This window comes from Lycium ferocissimum, chromosome 11, assembly GCF_029784015.1.
Source record: "Lycium ferocissimum isolate CSIRO_LF1 chromosome 11, AGI_CSIRO_Lferr_CH_V1, whole genome shotgun sequence".
Lineage (NCBI taxonomy): Eukaryota > Viridiplantae > Streptophyta > Magnoliopsida > Solanales > Solanaceae > Lycium > Lycium ferocissimum.
Window position 1 is genome coordinate 57707597 of NC_081352.1, and position 21443 is coordinate 57729039.

Here is a 21443-nt window from a genome sequence, read left to right on the forward strand (position 1 = left end):
ATTTTGGGCGTTTGAGGGTTGACTGGATCAAGGTGACCTCCGTTGGGAATTTTGAGGGCACGGTTGAGTTCGTAGCGTGTTTTTACCTATTTATGCATAATTGGTTTGTATCCGGAAAGTCTCGGATGGATGTCGGGGTTTGGGGCTAAACTTGGTGAAAACCAGAGAAAACCAGATTTTTTTAGTTTTTTGGTGTGTCGCGTGTCAGGGTGTTGGCCGTATCTGCGGGCCCGCCTCTGTGAGGCCAGGTCCGAAGATGCAAGTTTTGTCGGAGCTGGGTGAATCCGCACCGACGGAGATTCTTCCGCAGGCATTGTATCGCTCTTGCGAGTGATGTTCCGCATCTGCGGAATGTCCAGTCATTTAATGAATCCACCTATGCGGATATGTACCCGCAGTAGCGGGATCGCGTAGGCGGACATGAGTTCTGCGTAAGCGAGAATCGCTTAATCAGAAAACCTTATATTCTCTATTCCGAATCCTTTTCTTCCAATTCATAAAGTTAAGATCCTAGAGCAAAATTTGGGCGATTTTGAGAAGCTTAGGACTGAATCTTCTTGGAAGTAAGTCTCTTCACTCCATTTGTGATTTCATTTTGATAAAGATTGGAATCTATGCTAAGTATTAGGAGTTTAGTTGAAGAACGGTGGGTTATGAACCCTAGTTATGATTTATGGTTTGTTCAATTTAAAAAGGGGTTTTGTTCGAAAGTCTTCAAGATTCTTATCTTCTAATCTATGAGGTAACTAGTTGCTAAGTTGAATCTTCCTTAAATTCAAGGAATTTGACTATGGAATAAGTTAGGGTTTTTCTTTAAATTGGGGTTTTTCTATCAATGAGGCAAGTAATGATGATTGAAGGTTAATTAGTGATTCAGGGGAATGGTATTTGACTTCCTAAGTTTTGGGTAACAGGTTTTTACTTGAAATTCCTATTTTGCCCTTATGGGCCCGGATATCTGTTTTAAATTTTTTCGATTCGACTAAGTCTATGGCTATATGGGTATCGTTCATGCCGGTTTCCTTTGTATATTTTAGTATTTTATAAACTTCGATCGTTCGAAAGCTCTTCGCAAAGGAAGGCTCGTGTTGGATAGTTCGTGGCACCCGCTCGGCATTAAGGTAGGTTATGACTTACCTTTGTTAGACTTTGATTAGCGATTCACATATGTTACGTAGTATTGACGGGCAAGCATGATTGGTTTTCGAACATGGTGTGAGTTGTGATCCAATTAGGTTGGTATGATTTCTGATTATATGGGCTCGTCATCGTTATTTATGCATTGATTTACATGTGGTGTATTTGACTATGTGATTTGGTGATATGGGATGTGATAGACTCATTTGTGGTAATTGAAACTTAATATTTGCTACGTTTCCAAGACGATTGATGATTTATGCAAGAATTGATTGGCTTATGGTGCTTTGTGATGTCCATAGCATATTCATTGGCATAAATTGCATTGATTTCTCATCCTTGAATTCATACGTTCATATATGATGGAAATGTTGGTGAAAATAGTTTGATGGAAGAATTGTGGAACAATTTAGTGGGAAAAGGTTATGGAAACGTTTGAAAAGAAAAAAAGAGAAAGATGAAAGTTATATTGTTATTGCTATCGATCTGAGGTGTATGTGGACGTATAGTGGCAGGGTCACAGTCTAGCGGTAAAGTCAGGCGGTAAAGTGACAGTACATGGACTTCGCCGGTCCCTCATGGGTCATTACTATTGAGACGTCTGTATTTTCGTCTGTAGTGTATAGGTTTGAGTTATTGGTCCTGGCATTTCATCTCATTGCATTCCTTATTATCACATCATACATTGATCCATTTGATTTGTGGGTTTGTACTCATGTTGTGGCTTACTTGAGGATTTGCTGAGGATTTGGCAGACTTATGTCACGACCCAGCCCCGTAGGCTGTGACTAGTGCCCGAGATGGGCACCCGTACCCACCTATCAATCGTAATCAGATAGTAGTAGTCATAATAAGAACTTATACGTACATAAAGGCACAACATTACGTACACGTATATACATGTATCATACACACAGCCTGTGAGTATACAGAACGTAAACACAACTAAACAGTGCTACCCACAACCCACGTTTATGTCTGCAGGCCTCTAATAGTAGTACCAGAATCATATGACGGGACAGGGCCCCGCCGTACCCTCGAATAAATATATACACATATAACGAAGAGTCGTACCAAAATGCGGGCTCCCTGGGACAAGGAGCTCGTCAAAATAATGGGCAAGGATCCTAAGGCGGCGGCTCACCCAAACGAGTTTCGTACACTGCGCGACAGATGAAACGCAACCCCCGAAGGAAAGGGGGGGTCGAGACGGAATATGTACCGAGCATGTAAAGCATGAAACACAAGAACCGAATCGTAATTAAAAAGCGAAAAAGTAGTACACAATCGAGAATCTCATAAAGCTTACCTTGAAACGTAAATCATGTGTTTCGAATCATAAATGTCCGGGTGACATAAATAGAAAAAATCATCTTGAACATATGCATACATAACATGCCCCCCGCCCTACAGTGAGGGGACGCGGTAAGTAAAATCATCATATATATATGTACATGTAACGTGCCCCGCCCCCTAACGAGGGACGCGGTGAATAGAATCATCATATGCCATCCACAGCCACCTCCTTTCATCACATCATCATCACATATATATATATATATACATGCCCCCGGCCTACAGTGAGGGACGCGATGAATAATGCGGTGGAAGTGCACGAATACATGCCACCGGCCGGGACGCAGTGAAGGAAATAGTAACAGCTCGCACGAGCAGAGTAGTGAGAAACCACATGCATATAAATCATCATCATAGACTCAATGAAATAGTAAGTAGCTGACACTCGAAAGTCCAAACGGAAAATCGTGTTCAATTCTTTTAGAGACAAATCGTAATGACTACACAAAAGTACACCTCGGGGACCCCGGACATGCATCAACCAATCCGGGCCCGCCCATGAAGGTTAACATCGTTATGCGTTACAAAACTTCCTACGGACGTTTCAAAGCAATCCGGCTCCATCTACGAAAGTTACAGACGTTCGTAGTTTCGAAATAGTTTAGGGACAAAACCCTCTTTAAAGGCAAAACTTTTATACAACTTTTGAAACCCATTCATGTAAAGAACGTAAAGACCATAGCATGACCACATTAAGAATGCTAACGTCAATAAGCGAGTATGAATCATAACGTATTCGGAATCTAAGAGTGGAATTACCTCGAAGCTCATGTCACGTACCTAACTACACCAGGACATGCCAAAGAAAGAAAGGGTGAGCTTTACATACCTCGTTCGCTCTCCAAGCTAATCCAATTTACGTCGTGGACTTCCCAAGATCTACAATACGTCAATAACTATCAAACGTTAGCTAAAGGTATTTAGGAATCCGATTTCAAATGAACACCAAATTCTACAGAAATTTCGGCAGCATTTCCCCTGTAAATACACCAACCCCGAGATTTCAACTCGGCCAAATTCATCAACCACAATACCAACAGCCAAACTACAACATCAATAATCGATTCAAAATGCATTTTAACATTAGTAGCTCCCTTTACATAATTTCAACAATATTCACAATATTCCAACATACTCCCTTCAACTACTTACATTCAAGTCGATATCAACGTTTATACATTTGCTTACTAATCCAAAACCATTCAAACAATATTCAAGAACGCTTTAAACAATTCACACAATTTTCCAAACAACCCAAACAATTCTCCATTTCACCCGAAACTGCCCCCAAACCCGAGAGCAACCACATCCATATTCCTTTCTCCCAAATTCATTATTTACCCCCAACAACTCATACATTAACAATGTCATTCTCTTAAGTACAAAATTTACATTAAAAGCACAATGACTTCCAAAACAGTCCGCAACCATCACAACTTTAACTTAGATCATCAAAAGCTCATTAACGATATAGGATTCACAACGACGATAACTAAAACATTAAGTACCATTAACTCTTCCTTGTCACAAGGCATGGCCTATATTCGGACATCTTCATACACACACATATATGTGATTCCCATTCATTCAACACACTACAACAACAAGGAAACATGCTACATATAATTCAATCTATCAATTCTACACAACATTGCACATACACGGCCACAGGCCATGCATACTCCATGTTCACGGTTTGACTCCCAACACATAGATTTTCATGTATTTCATTCATATTTACATACTACGACATGCCCACACCATTCACAACACATAAAAGAGAATTAATTCTTACCTCTTCTTCTTCACTTCACACGTTAGCTAAGGTGGTGGATGAGGGAAACGGATAGCTTATTGATCCAAACAACGCTCCCACGTTAACAAGGACCCTTCAATTAGTTGTTTTGCTAGAGGAACCAATTTTTTTGATGGCTTGATCTTGGCCTTGGTTTCTTGCTCCTATGGCCGAACCTCCTTTGCTCTTTCTCTTCTCCTTGTTTTCTTGATTTTTCTAGAATTAAAATGAATTAAATTTCCATATGAAATAATTCCATGTGGCCATGGCCCACAACTACATGGCCGGCCACTTTGGCCCCTTAATTTCCATAATACACAAGTTTTTCTTAATTCATTTTGACCCCAAATGTTTCCTTAATCCTTTCATGCCAATAAGGTCACACACCACTTATATTTTTAAAGCAAAGTCGTGCTTAAAAGTCCCGACTTCATGTCCCGGAATAGTCTTGTCTCGAACTTATCATAGTTAACTCGGATTATCCCGACGTACGAAATACGGGATATAACACTTATGGTATAGAAGCTTAACCTTAGCTATGACTTGGTTTGTGATATTTTGTAAGTCTTGGTGGTTATTGTGTGACTATGTGTTGACTTGTCAATTCTGTGTTTTCATATGCCTGAATTAATCTTAGCCGGTTTATGATGCTTACCAGTACTAGTGTTATATTGATACAACTCTTGCTGTACTCTTTCCTTGAGTGCAGAGTTTGTTACAGGATCCGCGTCTCTTCCTCATGGGTGTCCCCGAGGCCTATTGCTGGGAGATTCTAGTGAGCATTGCTAGATTGGTAGCCCGGAATCCCCTCCCTTGTTTATTTGTCTGTTTGATTCCACAGGCATATTCTATTTATGTATTTCATGACTTAGTATTCTTTATACTTGCTTTTAATGATTAGTGGCTCTTGTACAATGGCTCATACCAGATCTTTGGGTATATATATATCGAGACTGCTTTAGTAATTACCTTAATTTTCGCATGTTTTCTTTTAAATAAAATAAGTAAAAGAAAGGGTTCATCCACCGGGGGGATAATGTGAGTGCCCTCACAATTAACGAATTTGGTCGTGGCAAGTTGGTATCAGAGCCTAGGTTGCCAGTTTTACAAGTACAAGAGAATTGTAGAGTCTTGCGGATCAGTACGATGAGCATCGTACTTATCTGCAAGAGGCTATAGGACATTTAGAAAACTTCTATCTTCTTAACTCCTTTCGTGCTACTTTATTCAAACTGGCATCTGGTTGGTCCAGATTGGTATTTGACTTCACAATCTATTCTCTCACTAATGGTGAGAACATCTCAATTTCATAAACGAGTGAGTTGATATGACGTGGGTTGGTATGTTAGAAGGTGTGTCATTCTGATACGGGCGTATGACTAAGTTAAGTTTCCAGCTGTAATTGAGACTCTTTAGTTTGGTATGGGAAGGTAAAGTGGTAATGCAAAGGATCGCATAATCTCCATATCTTCAGCGATTGGTTACTCAAAAGTCACAGAAATGCAATTATGGCTTAACAAGAATGGTTGCTCGAGGTATGATTGGTTCAAAAAGTTTCGGTTGCGTCAAGTTATTATGATAGTTGGGTGGCACGAGTGTATCAATGGCAAATTAACAGTTCAGCAATGGCAGAGTGTAGTTGTTGATATATAGAAACGAGTGTAAGCTTGGGGAGGACTATCGGATTTGACAAGACGATAGTGACCATGTTATAATGAAGAAAAGAAGTTGAGAATAAGGATGTAAGGGGTGACTTGTGTGTTAAGGCATGAGGAAGTAAGATTTCTTAAGGTATTATGGTAAAAGTACTTCACTGTCCTATGGAACGGAGGCATAAGGAAGAGAGTTTGGATGGATCAATCTCCGCTATATGAATGGAACGATTGTTATCTGACGTGCTCGTCAGGATAAAGTTTCTAGACGTGCGAGGGTGGATGTCGTATAAGGTTATGAAAAGTTTACTTGGGCTTCGTTATGACAGAATTGTAGTGGTGGAGTAATAGCTAGTGATTCCTTCAGGAAGTGACTATCTGTTCTAGGTCAAGTAGTAGTGTTATCTATGGCGAGTGAGGTTTAAGGGAATAAACGGATGTGGTTCTTCACTAAAAGGTGTGTTCGTATAGTTGTGGTGATTCGAGCTTAAAGATAAAAAGGGGAATTGATTGTGCTGAGAGCTTGTTGATTTGAGAATTATGTTGCGATTTTTTGATGTAGAGTGGATGTAAGGGTTCATAGATGGGTTGGTATGTCAATTAAGTCGTAGGATAATGGGGATAACTCAAGCGCTAGGCTGGGGTAAAGTTTTTATTTCTAAGCAATTACCAGGTGTTGCATCTACTACTGGATAAGATTTGTGGGATAAAGGTTAATGTGTGAAGAGTTCTACAATTACTGGTGTCGTGACTTTATGGAGTTGACTGATTGAGAGGAATAATCGCACTACTGTTAGAGGTGTCGGGTTCTGCAAAGTAAGGCAAGAGGTGAGTCTTCAAGGGCAAGCATCATTCAAGGACCTTTGAGTAAGGAGTCGGTCAGTAAGGACATTGAAAGTGGTAGATCAATGATGGTTTTGAGCTAATTCAAGTTGCGAAGAGCATTTCAAAAATTAAGTTAAGGATTAGCAGCACCGGTTGATACAAGGAAAGACGAGTTCACTATAGAACGTTGGGAATCGATGTTGGGTCAGTAATCTCTTGAACTAAGTTAAAAGAAGGGTTTTCTCGTTAATAAATTTTGGCAAGGGTACTTCGGCGAAGTTATATGAGGACGTTAGTAGGATTATGTGTACGGTAACTAAGGATTTTGGATAAGTTCAGTGATGGTTTGAGGTATTACATCGACAATGGTGGATTCTTATTTGGATAGCTAGAGTTGGTTGGTAATTTTTCTAGCAGAAAGGCTTTATGAAGGTTTGTATATGTTGTCACGACCCAACCCCGTAGGCCGTGACTAGTGCCCGAGATGGACACTCGTACACACCTGCTAACTACAATCAGTTCACAACTTTCAACAGATAATATCGCACATAAGCCGGCAAGGCTATCATAACATACAGTATCCCAAATCATATGTACATACGCAAGCCGATGAAGCAAACATATTTAATGGGACCCCGCCCAAAACATAAATCATACGGACACAGGACTGAACAGTAACTATTCACAACCCACACATATGTCTACAGACCTCTAAGAGTAACAACAGTATCATATGACGGGACAGGGCCCCGCCGTACTCCTGAATAGACGTACACATATGCAACGAAAGTGTCTGTACCAAAATATAGGCTCCGGAACAAGGGAGCGCTCCAAAATAGCAGAATAGATATCCTAAGCTGGCGGATCACCAAAGAGAGCGTCTCTACCTGCGGGCATAAAACGCAGCCCCCGAAGAAAGGGGGTCAGTACGAAATATGTACTGAGTATATAAAACATAAATACGTAAAACGGGGTAATGACCAAAGTAAGAAGTACGAGAAAGTGAGCACATAACCGAATACCAAAATGCTTGTGTTTGCAATACAAATCATGCATGTCGATATCATATATACATATATCCGGCCCATTATAGGACTCGGTGAACATGGTCGTCACCCCGTCTTTGGCACCATAACACAAAGATACTCCAGAACACACCATAACTCCGTATCACAGCATAACTCCGTAAAGCATAACTCCGTAACACATCATAACGCCATAACACATCATAACACCATAACACATCATAACGCCATAACACATCATAACACCATAACACATCATAACACCATAACATATATATACTGTACCCGGCCCTCTAGTGAGGGACTCGGTGAAAGATGCGAAAACAGAATGCACAAACAGAATAGTGAATAGCCACATGCATATAAAATCGTCTTTTGAGACTCGATAGGTAAGTAAGTAATCAACGCTTGAGTATTAAAACGATAGCCAGATTAAGTTCTTTCTAAATGTCGTTAGGACTATGTTAAGGAAAGTCTCAGGGATCGTAGACATGTATCAAACCAATCCGAGCCCGCCCATGAAAGTTACGAACATTATTCGTTATAGAATCCTCTACGAACGTATCAAACCAATCCGAGACCGCTTATGAAAATAGGGACATTATTCACTATAGAGTCCTCTAGGAATAGGATCTCTTTATACATCACTTACTATCCAATCATACAAAAGACTCGGGAAGCGTGGCTCGACCATATTAAGAAGGCTAATATCGAGAAGTGAATAAGAATCGTAAACATGCTCGGAACTTATGAATAGAGTTACCCCGAGGCTCGTATCGCATCTTACTTACATCTAAGACATGCCAAAAGAAAGAAAGGATAGGCTTTACATACCTTGTCCGCTTTCTAAGCTAATCCGAACTTAAGTCTCGGACTTCCCAAGAGGTACAACAACGTCAATAGATACCAAACATTAGCTATAGGTACTTAAGAATCCAATCTTAAGCTAGCACTTCGTTTATAGAAATTCGAGCAGCATTTCCTTTATAAATTCAACAAACCCCGAGAATTCCACTCGGCCAAATCATCAACAACAATACCAACAACCATATTAACAACATCAACAATTAATTCAAAACGCATTCTAACGTTAGTAACTCCTTTCTACAAAATTCGACGGCATTCCAATTACATTCAAGTCAACCACATACAATCAAGCCAACACCAATGATCACACGTTCAAGTACTAACCCGAGACCATTCAAACAAGACTCAAGAACACTTCGGACAACCCACACAATATTCAAAACAGCCCAACCAACATACAACACCACCCGAAATCTTCCAAACTCGACAAGAGCAACACAACACATTCTTTTCTTCTAAATTCGTGAACTATGCCAACAAGCACACGTTAACAACATTATTCGCACAAATGAAAGAAATGATATTAACATCATATTAGCTTCTACAACAGCCCACAAACAATTACAACTCCAACTTGAACCATTAAACCTTCATTTACATCATAGAATCCACAATAACAACAACCAAAAATACTAAATAAATTTAGTTCATCACTCCTACACAACACAACTCTACACCGCTCAACACCAAGCACATATGGTTCCATGAATTTCATTCATTTCACACACTACAACATGCCTGAAATCATCCATAACACATGTAAAGGAGATTAAACCTTACCTTTACCCTTTAACTTCTTAACTTGGCTAGGGTTTGTAAATTGCAAAAATGAATGCTTTGCTTGCTCCAACAACTACTTCACGTTATTAGGGACCTTCCAATTGGTTGGAATACTAGAAGAAAATTATTTTTTGATCAATATTTAGGGACACCAATTTCGGCTAGCCATGGCCGAATATTTTCTCCCTCCTTCTCCAAGTTTCTTGAGTTGTGAAAATGATGAATAAGTCTTGCTTGTCATCACTTATCTATATATATTTAGGCCATACAAGGTGGACACATGCCCCGCTCATGGCTTAAGGCAATCAAATTTGGCCAAGCCATGGGTGGAGCCCACACCAACCACACGGCCACTTGTGGCTTTGTTTCATGAAATAATTAATTCCTAATTTTCCTTAATATTTTCATACCAATAATATTTATAAGCAACTTGCATTAAAACAAAATCGAAAAATAGCCTTGTCCTTAACTTATCGCAATTAGCTTAAAATATCCCAATGTACAAAATACGGGATATAACATATGTGGTGTGACGGGTTAGAGGAGAAATGAGTTTTGAAGTCGGGTGAGATAAGGAAACTCTCGATTGTTCTAGTGTGTGGCATACTACTATCTCCAGGATTGACTCAGCAAATTTGCAAGACTTATGATATCGTGGAACGCTCTTGAATGGGTTTGAGTGGCGTTCGGTCAGTAGTGATAATTGTGACTCTGAAATGGAATATGGAAAGTGAGGGGTTAAGGTAAGGCATAGGTGATTTTGAATCGGAGGGAGCAAGGTACATCTTTAGAAAAGGAAAGGACTCGAACTTATATCAGCGTGACTACTTGAATCATGTATGGTTATGGTGACCTTATATTATAACTTTCAGATAGGGTGAAAAAGTGATAAGTATGAGTGAGGAAGGAAGTCTATGGATAATTTGACTTGGGGAATGGCAAGTGCTATAGGACTTTGCGGATGGTGATGGAAGAGATGCATATTTTAGATTACGTGTGTGGCGAGTTTGACGAGGAGGCGAGTTGTATTATATCAGGATGGGTAATCTCACGACATTCTTAAATAAAGGGTTTAGAGTGGGTTAATAGGAATCTTGAGAATTACTTCAGTTTGAGGGTTAAGGCAACATTTTCGAGGAAAGGCCATGATCGTAGTGGTAGACTATATTGAAGAGTGGTTGACTGATAGCATGGGTGACCATTTCGGGTCTTAAATATTTTGGGAGAAATTGCGCGAGGTATAGTGCGAAGATCGCAAGATTTGATACTTTTGGATTCGTTGATGGCGGTTCGAGGGGTTACCATTAGAGATTCGATGATTAAGGTGTATTAAATGAGGCCACATGTTGTGTGGCTAAATGTTCGGAGTTAAAAGCGGGATAAGAGGAAGCACGAAGGGCATTTGATATATTAAGGATTCATGGGGTTATATCGGATTTGTGTGTCGAGTGGAAGTTGTATAGTTCTTCGGTATTAAGTCAATGACTTGGATAGATTTCAGCTTTTGGACTCAAGGGTGGCGACACAGGGTTGATTCATCATGAGAAGGAAGGTGGAAAAGGTTACCTCAGAAGTATGAGAGGCGTACTATGTGTATTGTGGGGGTTTCAGAATGGTTTGATTATGAGAAAAAGGATTAGTATCGGTCGCCCCAATTGTATGAAAGTATCATGTTTGGGTTTGTGAAGGTTTGGAGTCAGTTTGGGTGACCATTGGTAGTATTCAGGGAGATGTGCAATTACTTTCGGGTCAGAATTTTTCAGTTATAGTCGGGGGACTATGTTTATAATACCAGAAGAACTTATGGGTAATCTAGTAAATCATTGTCATGGGGTCAATGGATTTCAGTTTAAATAGAGGTATGGCAGTATCATCGGGTCTCATTAAAGTCTACAAGCAAGGTTAATGATAATTTTACTAATGGCAACTATTCGGGCAGTTCTCATGGTTTACACCGATATTAGTGGCATATTGAAGAGGTACAAATGGTTATAGTAAGTCTTTAGCATGGTCAGATAGTCTTCTACGGATTTGGCTCTGCAAAACAATTAGTAGGTTTGCGTATAATTTGGTGAATTGAAAAATTAAGAAGGATTGGACGATGGGTTTTGACTAAGTGGTTCCAACTTCGGGGTACTGAACTAACAAAAATGGATTTAGCGCAATAAGCTCTTGATAAGATCGATTGCGATGGAAATGCTTAGGATCTGCTAAGATAAAAGAAGGATCCTTTTTTGGCAAGAGAAAGTCATGATTTGGACTCATGGCATATGTTATTGTGTTTCTAAGAAATCTTGGTGATGATGAGGGCTTGGTGTACTTTTTGCCTGTGGAGGCTTTCGTGAGGTTATAATGGGGATTCCTTGGTTTCTCGTCGGTTGTTCGTACTCTTTCTTTTTCGTTCTAGGACGAACAATTGTTTGATTGATACCTAATGTAACTATCTGTTTGGTCATTTTAGGTATTTCCCTCTTTTACCCTTGTTGACCCTTCTCCCAGCTTCGTTAGAGTGGTTTTGACTCGTGGGGATGGGTAGCATTGTTCCCGAGGTGATCGGGGTTGGCTTGAGGAGTTTGAAAGCCCTTAAGTTGAATAAGCGAAAAAGTGTTGACCAATAGTTGACTTTTGGCACTTCGTTTTGGGGTTTTCGTCAGTTCTATTAGGTCCGGGTGGTCGATTATGACTTGGTAGGATAATTGATTCGGTTCTCGAGGCACTCGGGGGGTATTTTGGGCCTTGGGTTGGAAATTTCATTTTGGGCGTTTGAAGGTTGAACGGGTCAAGGTGACCTCTGTTGAAAATTATGAGGGCCCGGTTGAGTTCGTAGCGTGTTTTTACCCGTGTTTGCATAATTGGTTTGTATCCGGGAGGTCTCGGATGGATGTCGGGATTTGGGCATATTTTTCTGGTTTTCTGGTGTGTCGCTTGTGCGGGGTGTTGGCCGTATCTGTGGGCCTACCTTTGTGAGGCCAAGTCCGTAGATGCAAGTTTTGGAGGAGCTAGGTGAATCCGCACCTGCGAAGGTTCTTCCATAAGTGCGGTACCGCTCTTGCGAGTGATGTTTCGTATTTGCGGAATGTTTTGTCATTTAATGAATCCGCCTCTACGGACATGTACCCCCAGAAGCGGGATCGCATAGGCGGACATGAGTAGGGGTGTTCAAATGAGACTAAAAAATCAATCCGAACCAGTAAACCGAGTCAAACCGACTTAATGAACCGAAAACCTGTTCGGTTTGGTTTGATTTGGTTTTAGATTTTGAAAAACCGATTAACATTTAGTTTGGTTTGGTGTTACACCAAAAAAACCGAATCAAACCGATCAATACATACATATTTAAAATATTGTGTTGTGTGTGTGTATATCTTGCATATTAATTAAAAAATTTATCTATCTTCTTTATAATTTTGTTTTATTTCAAGTCCAATACTAATTCAAATAATTAGAAAAAAAAGTCTAGCCCATTTTCTTAGGTGATGTTCTTATTATGTTTCCCCCACTTTTTTAGGGAAATGAAGCTAAGAGCTTCTTCTTCTTCTTCTTCTTCTTTTGATAAAGAGATGATGAGAAAAATTTGTGTAGTATTTACTTGCATTTTCGGTTATGTCTCTGTTGCTGGTAGAGGGAATAAAAACAAGATGGTTCCATAAGTGTAGGAGTAGGTTTAAATATTTGATCCAATTTGGAATTACTAGTCCCTCAAGCCTGGGGTCATATCTAATTCATGACTATCCAAAGAATTCAAGGTTAACAACAAAACCTTTGTGCGTAACTTGATATCTTTAAACAAAAGAAGAAGCCCTTAAAGAAAAATGTTAGGGAATGAATGTTTTAGCATTAATGTGAATGTGATACTGTTTTCACCATAGTTATTGTATCTCATTTTCATTTTTTGCACCTCACTTGTATCAATTTCTTTGCATTATAAAATACTTCCTTAAAAATCGCAAAATCCGAACCAACCCGATAAAATCGACAAAACCGAAACCGATTGAATTTATACTATAATGGTTTGGTTTGGTTTAGTTTGAATATAAAAAAAATCTGATTTAATTGGTTTGGTTTGGTTTTAACTAAAAACCGAGTCAAACCGGACCATGAACACCTCTAGACATAAGTTCCACGTAAGCGAGAATCGCTTAATCAGAAAACCCTATATTCTCTATTCCGAATCCTTTTCTTCCCATTAACAAAGTTAAGATCCTAGAGCAAAATTTGGGCGATTTTGAGGAGCTTGAGAGTGAATCTTCTTGGGGCTAAGTTTTTCACTCTATTTGTGATTTCATTTTGATTTAGGATTGAAATCTGTACTAAGTATTAAAAGTCTAGTTGAAGAAGGGTGGGTTATGAACTCTAGTTATGATTTATGGTTTGTTCAATTTAAAAAAGGCTTTTGTTGGGAAGTCTTTATGATTCTAATCTTCTAATCTATGAGGTAAGTAGTTGCTAAGTTGAATCTTTCTTAAATTCAAGGAATTTAATTATGGAATAAGTTAGGACTTTTCTTCAAATTGGGGGTTTTCTGCCAATGAGGCAATTAATGATGATTTAAGGTTAATTAGTTTGGGGGAATGGTATTTGACTTCCTAAGTATTGGGTAACAAATTTTTACTTGAGATTCCTATTTTGTCCTTGTGGGCCCGGATATCTCTTTTAAATTTTGATTTTTGATTCGAATAAGTCTATGGTTATATGGGTATTGTTAGTGCCGGTTTCTAATGTAGATTTCAGTATTTAATAAACTTCGATCGTTCGAAAGCTCTTCGCAAAGGAAGGCTCGTATTGGATAGTTCGTGGCACCAGCTTGGTATTGAAGTAGGTTATGGCTACCTTTGTTAGACTTTGATTAGCGATTCGCATGTGGTATGTAGTATTGACGGGGAAAGCATGATACGTCTTCGGACATGGTGTGGAGTCGTGATCCAATTAGGTTGGTATGATTTCTGATTATGTGGGTTCGTCGTCGTTATTTATGCATTGATTTACATGTGGTGTATTTGACTATGTGATTTGGTGATGTGGGATGTGATAGACTCAGTTGTGGTAATTGGAACTTAATATTTGCTACGTTTCCACGACGATTGATGATTCATGCAAGAATTGATTGGCTTATGGTGCTTTGTGATGTCCATAGCATATTCATTGGCATAGATTGCATTGATTTCTCATTCTTGCATTCGTACATTCATATATGATGGAAATATTGGGGAAAACATTTTGATGGAAGATGTGTGGAATAGTTTGATGGGAAAAGGTTATGGAAACGTTTGAAAAGAAAGAAAGAGCTTGATGAAACTTATTGCTATCGATCCGAGGTATATGCGGATGTATAGTGCAAGGTGGTCACGTCCGGGCAAAGAAAGTCGAGGACAGTTGACGACTCATGGACTTAGGTCACGTCCGCGGTACAGCCGACGACTACGGACTCGGGGTCACGTCCGGCGGTAACGTCGCGTGTGGTAACGGTTCATAGACTTCACGGGTCCCTCATGGGTCATGACTATTGAGACGTCAATATTTTCGTCCTTAGCATATGTGTACAGGTTTGAGTTATTGGCCATTGCATTGCATGACATTTCATCTCATTGCATTGCGTTCCTCATTATCACATCATCTATTGATCCATTTGATTTGTTGGTTTATACTCATGTTGTGGCTTACTTGAGGCTTTACTGAGGATTTGACAGACTTGTGGTATAGAAGCTTAACCTTAGCTATGACTTGGTTTATAATACTTTGTAACTCTTGATGGTTATTGTGTGACTATATGTTGACTTGTCGATTCTGTGTTTTCATATGCGTGAACTAATCTTAGTCAGCCTATGATGCTTACCAGTACTAGTGTTGTACTAATACTACTCTTCTTGTACTCTTTCTTTGAGTGTAGAGTTTGTTACAGGATCCACGTCTCAGCCTCGTAGGTGACCCCAAGGCCTATTGCTTGGAGATTCCCGGGTGAGCACTGCTAGATTCGTAGCCCGGAATCCCCTCCATTGCTTATCTTTCTATTTGATTCCACGAACAGATTCTATTTATGTATTTCAGGACTTAGTATTCTTTAGACTTGCTTTTAATGATTAGTGGCTATTGTACTATGGCTCAGACCAGATCTTTGGGGTGTTTGTTGTATTCCACATATATATAACATGCGAAAATTAAGGTAATTACTAAAGCAGTCTTGATGTGGGGAGCGATTGCGTAAAAGAGACCACGCCATTTCCATCCTACGGGTATGGATTAATGACCCCATATGTATCCGCAAAATCCATAATAGCTCGGACCTATGATTATGCTGTGGACTAAGTACTGATCTATCGATGGGTCTCGGGTGAATGTTGGGATCCATGGAGGTGACAAACAACGTTTAAATTATTCATTATTCTTGAAATTAAAGGGAAATTATGTTAACTAACTAATCCTTTATCGGGAAATTATATTAACTAACTAATCCTTTATCAGGAAATTATATTAACTAACTAATCCTTTATAAGGAAATTATATTAATGTTGTTCAATCCTAAACTAAGGATTTAGTTTATCGTTCGTTATTCATTTTATGATAAGTTTGAAGTTTATTTATAGGAAATTATATTAAATAATCAATCCTTTATAAGGAAATTTCTATCAATGATGCTCAATCCTAAACTAAGGATTAGTTTATCGTTCGTTATTCAGGATTTAGTTTATCGTTCGTTATTCAGAATTTAGTTATCCTTCGTTATTCAAAATTTGTGAATTATGAGAATTATGTTGTATTATATTTTTATGAATAATTATATCTAATTAAAAATAACTAGATTAATTACGTTCTTAAATAAAAGTTTATATTAAATAACTAATTTATTTAACGGAAAATTATGTTAACTAACTAATCCTTTATAGGGAAATTATATTAATGATGTAATCTTTTATAGGGAAATTATATTAATGATGTAATCCTTTATAGGGAAATTTTATTAACGATGCTCAATCCTAAACAATGGATTTAGTTTATCGTTCGTTATTCAGGATTTAGCTTATCGTTCGTTATTCATTTTATGATTGTGAATTATGAGAATTATGTTGTATTATATTTTTATGAAAAATTACTTTCTTAACTACAAGTTTATATTAATAGCTAATTTATTTAACAAGAAATTATGTTAACTAACTAATCCTTTATCGGAAAAATTATATTAACTAACTAATTATTCTTCTAACTAACTAATTATTCTTCTAAGTACAATTAAACTAATAAAATACTAAATCATTTAACGAGAAATTATATTAACTAACTATTAATAATTAATTACATACTAATTAACACATAAAATAAGATAGTTAATTAGCAGTAGGGATTGTAAAGTATTATTGTCACAAAATGCAATTTTTGAATGGCCGTACACGAATAGATACTTCTGGATAACTAATATATGTAGTGTTTAGTCGATGATATGAAGTTATACGAGAATGTATTGTACTACTATTTTTGGTCTGATAGAATATAGATATATAAGAATACATGTATTAACAAACCGGAGATAAAATCATTTAAAAAGAAAAATACTCTTAAGGATCCTTTTTATATACTAGAATTATAATGTGGATTTGCAACACGAAAATTAAATAATTATGAAATTATTAGTATATATACTTTTTTGGTAGATGTTAGTTCATTAAATTGATAATGGAATATATGGAGTATAAAATAAAATATATGTTTAATATTACACTAGATAAATTTGGATAAACGTTTACTTACATTAGCCTTGTTATTGAGAAATGACAATGATGTCTTTGCATTTGATTGTTTTATCCTGAAATTGTTATCCTACATTAAATGTGGTATAAAGATAGTATCAATTTTGTGGTGTATTACCAATCTGATTATTACTATACCCAAACTATAAATTACCCCACAAAAGTATGCTGTAATTATAATTGCGAGATTAAATAATTTTCGAATTCACTAATATTTACTATGATTTAGAGTCATGCATGGCTTAATTGATCTAACTGGAAGATATCTTTCTCCAATGCACAGGTTATATGGAAATCTTTATAACTTTCATCTAGCCGTGATGAATTAAACCACATTATGTGATTATTTATCTAGCCTGTCAATGCTTGAACAAATACTTCTGAATTTCTCTTGCGGAACCCTGCATGTCGACCGGGGGCTAATGTTCACGCATCCTGCTCATCCAACCCAAGATTTCTTTAACACCAAAATTTATGATTAAAAATTCATTAAAATTGCAACGAACCTATAGTTTTAAACTGCAATGAATTCAATACTAAAAATAATAAAAAAAAGATTGAACCCACAGATATTAAATCTACACTATACTATTATTATCATATGATCGTGCCACCAACCTTGAGATGTCACCGGGGCAGATAGCAATCAAAGCTATAGCCACAAGACCATCTCTTGAATCCCCGAACGCTTTCCAAAAGAAGTAAGCAATGAGAGTTGTGTTGGAAGCTGAACAACTCCAGTCTTTCAGAGACAGAAAAAGAAGGAAACAAGCTCGCCTAATGAAAAAATGGAGAGAATTGTTTGTGAACAGCTTCACTCAAGAACTCAATCGAGTTCTAAAACTAATTGAGAAAGAAAGAGAAGGATTGTATTGAATTTTGATCTCAGAAACTATCGATTACAAAGGCTAAGACTCAGCAATATAGGAGGGGGAAGCTTTGGGGGGAAAGTTAGTTATAACTAACTTCTAGACTACTCAGTTATTCCTGCACATGTGCAACTCACTATTAGCAAAGGAGAAGGTTTCAGCAATTGATTCACAAAAAAATGAAGGAACATACGGCCAAAAAATGTGAGATTTGGCAATAGTGAATATGATCAAAGAGCATGAGATTTGACGGCATAAGAATTGGACTTTTTTTTTGTAGGGGAGATGAGTGTGACTAATTTGGATTCACAATGTGTAAACCCTCTAAAAGAGGTAAACCACACTTTAACAAAATGCTCTCTTCTAAAGCTTAAGGAGTAAAACGTTCTTTAACAAAATCTCGTATTGCGAGTGTAATCATAAGGATGTAAGCTTATGATAAAAAGAATAATTAGCCTCAAGTACATACTAATAGGGATTAGGGACCAATTATAAATCCCCTACATTCATTATGTGCTATTTGAATCCCATTTTATTCAACAGTTTACAATAACCATTTTAAGCTAGGCAACCAAAGAGAACTGCAAATGAAGGCAATACTAACATTCAAAACTTTTATTAGTAGCATTCTGTAGTTGTTTCCAGCTTATTACAAGAATAATGTATTTGTACTAAGTTTCAAGCATCACTCAATACTACCATGTAGAAGAATCATTATTTTTGCTATCCATGGCTCTTAAACCAAGGTACAAAAATTCAAGATTATCTTACAAGCCACCTGTTATAACTTTCATACATCTTGAGGAGTATACCAAATCTACTAGAATGATGTCCTCAGAGCAGCATGAGCTAGCACCAAAAAGGCAGTTCACCTCTTCCAGGTATTATCGTAGTGTCCCATTCCAATTTCTAAGCATATATCCAAGTAATCATTAGCGTGTATCTTCAAAGAAGCAATCCGGTATTTCCAGAGGAGAAGAAAATGTTGACACACATTTGAACTATTACAGGAAAATCATACAGTGTTCGCATTAGATTTAAATTGTGCCGGTGTTTACAACAAAATCACCAATTATCAAGCACGGATTTATACCTTATGCTGCTTGTATTTTTCCCTCACAACAACCAAAGTGCTTCCTCTTCTATTTAATTGCAAGTCATGTATGATAAGAATACAATCCTAGATCAGCTGCTCTATATCCTGAGCAAGTTTAAGAGCCAGACTCTGTAACATGAATAAAGTTAATCTAGGGCTTCTATATGTCAATGAAACATACATAGTAAATATTGAATCAAAATCCTTACCCAAGGATGTGACTTTAGCTGTAAAGTGAACCTTGACAGGAATCTCACAGCGGCAGCTACCAAAGAAGGCAAGAATTTCACAGTGGTGATCCGATAAACTTAATTCTGCTAGGTAGTAGCCCAGAAACTCTAACTGTAAATCAGCGTTCTAAAAAATGTAGGGAAAAAAATTAAATAAGCAAACATTTAACAGAAACAAAGTTGAATTGGAAATCATAATGTTTATGTCATATTTGCACTTACTTTGTAATCTCCTTGAGCAACCCTAGTAAATCTTCTGAGAAATGTTTTGGTTGTGGGATTACCCATTTCAAATGTGAGGGATTGTAACACACTAGCCTCCATCTTTGTATATGTATTGGTTGTAATGTAACGAAAATCCTTAACATGTGGAGGCTTAATTTCCTCATACTTCCTGATCGTAATCAACAAATTATATTAGATTCACAAGAAAAATTATACAAAAAGCTCATTGCCAGGGGGGCATAAAATCAATTCTTGGATAAGATACTTACACAGCAATGGGCATTGAAGAAACACCCAAAAGTTGAAGTCTTTTCCTAGGGATGACATCCACTGATAAGAATCTGTCGATGTAGGAAACATCATTGAAAATTCAAAATCCTCTAACTGTAGATAGAAAGACCCAAACTATTACACAACAGAGGGAAGTGTCTCTATAGACAAGTCCAGTTGATAAAGTTTTGCGGCTTCCTTTAGTTTCAATTGAATTTTATGTGAACCTCAGACTAAAAAAATGTAGTAACTGATAGTTACCTGTTGGCAATGAATTTGTTTAATAATCATCTGCTTGAAAGCATAAATTGGTAAGCCATCATCAAGCCTTCTCCATTCTCTCATCATCAAATAATGAATTCTATTCCAATCAATCTCTTCCATAAAACTAAAAACTCTAAAACCCTCATTCTCCAAACCTTCCAAAAAATTAATAATATGTTTAATCCTATTCTTGAATTTAGTAATCCTCAATGTTATCAAATCCTTCTCTGCTTCAATACCCTTTTTTGCTTCAACAGCTCCTCATAAACTCCAACCCTATTCGTTTTTTTCAACAAACTAAAAGTTCAATCAATCTCACCCATTACAGAACTCAACTTTTTATTTCTTTTTTGCACTAAAATCCATCAAATAACCCATTCAAATATTTCAGAAAAACATCCTTTAACCTACCATTCAACTCTTCTTTATCAGACGACACCTCAATATTTTTTTTAACACTTGTTATTGAGTATACTACGTGGGTTAAAGAAAACATTGAGGTAGCATCTGATAAAGAAGAGTTGAATGACAGGTTAAAGGATGTTTTTCTGAAATATTTGAAGGGGTTACCTGATGGGGTTTTAGTGCAATAAATAAATAAAACGTTGAGTTCTATTAGGGGTGAGATTGATTGAACTTTTAGTTTGTTGAGAAAAACGAACAGGATTGGAGTTTATGAGGAGCTGTTGAAGCAAAAAAGGGTATTGAAGCAGATAAGGATTTGATAACATTGAGGATTACTAAATTCAAGAATGGGATTAAACGTATTATTCATTATTTGGAAGGTTTGGAGAATGAGGGTTTTAGAGTTTTTAGTTTTAGGGAAGAGATTGATTGGAATAGAATTCATTACTTGATGATGAGAGAATGAAGAAGGCTTGATGATAGCTTACCAATTTATAGGTAACTATCAGTTACTATATATTATTTTTTAAAATTCTCATGTTCACATAAAGAAAGGAATTGTTTATTAATAATTGATTTTTATGAAATGCAATATTCTGCAAAGAACCCAAAAGCAAAGAAGGTTTAACTAAAGATTGACTTATATTTTTATATGGGGTGAATAACTTCTAGTAGTATTTGATTCGTTAGGAGCCTTACGGGTTTCTCCTCAGCGGAAGCGAATTTGCAGCAACCATGTCTCGCGTCACCGGGCGTCGGGAATCCTCACAAGATAGATGAATCCCATGTTTCCACAGCCTAAATATCACTTCTAATGCAGAGATAGATATTATATGTAAACTCTAGCGGTCTCTATATGATGGATTAACTTTCTTAAACACCCATGATAGTGTTTATATAGGGGATAG

General features: G+C 37.3%; 1 long non-coding RNA gene across 1 annotated transcript; it reads right to left on the bottom strand.

Annotated features, from left to right (window-relative positions):
• Positions 1-18633: 18633 nt before the first annotated feature.
• On the bottom strand, positions 18634-21025 carry LOC132037630 (uncharacterized). Its single transcript, XR_009409938.1, has 4 exons — positions 19866-21025; positions 19594-19761; positions 19139-19498; positions 18634-19046 (listed from the first exon to the last, which is right to left on the bottom strand). It is a non-coding gene; the product is annotated as an uncharacterized LOC132037630 (long non-coding RNA).
• Between the last annotated feature and the right edge of the window lie 418 nt (positions 21026-21443).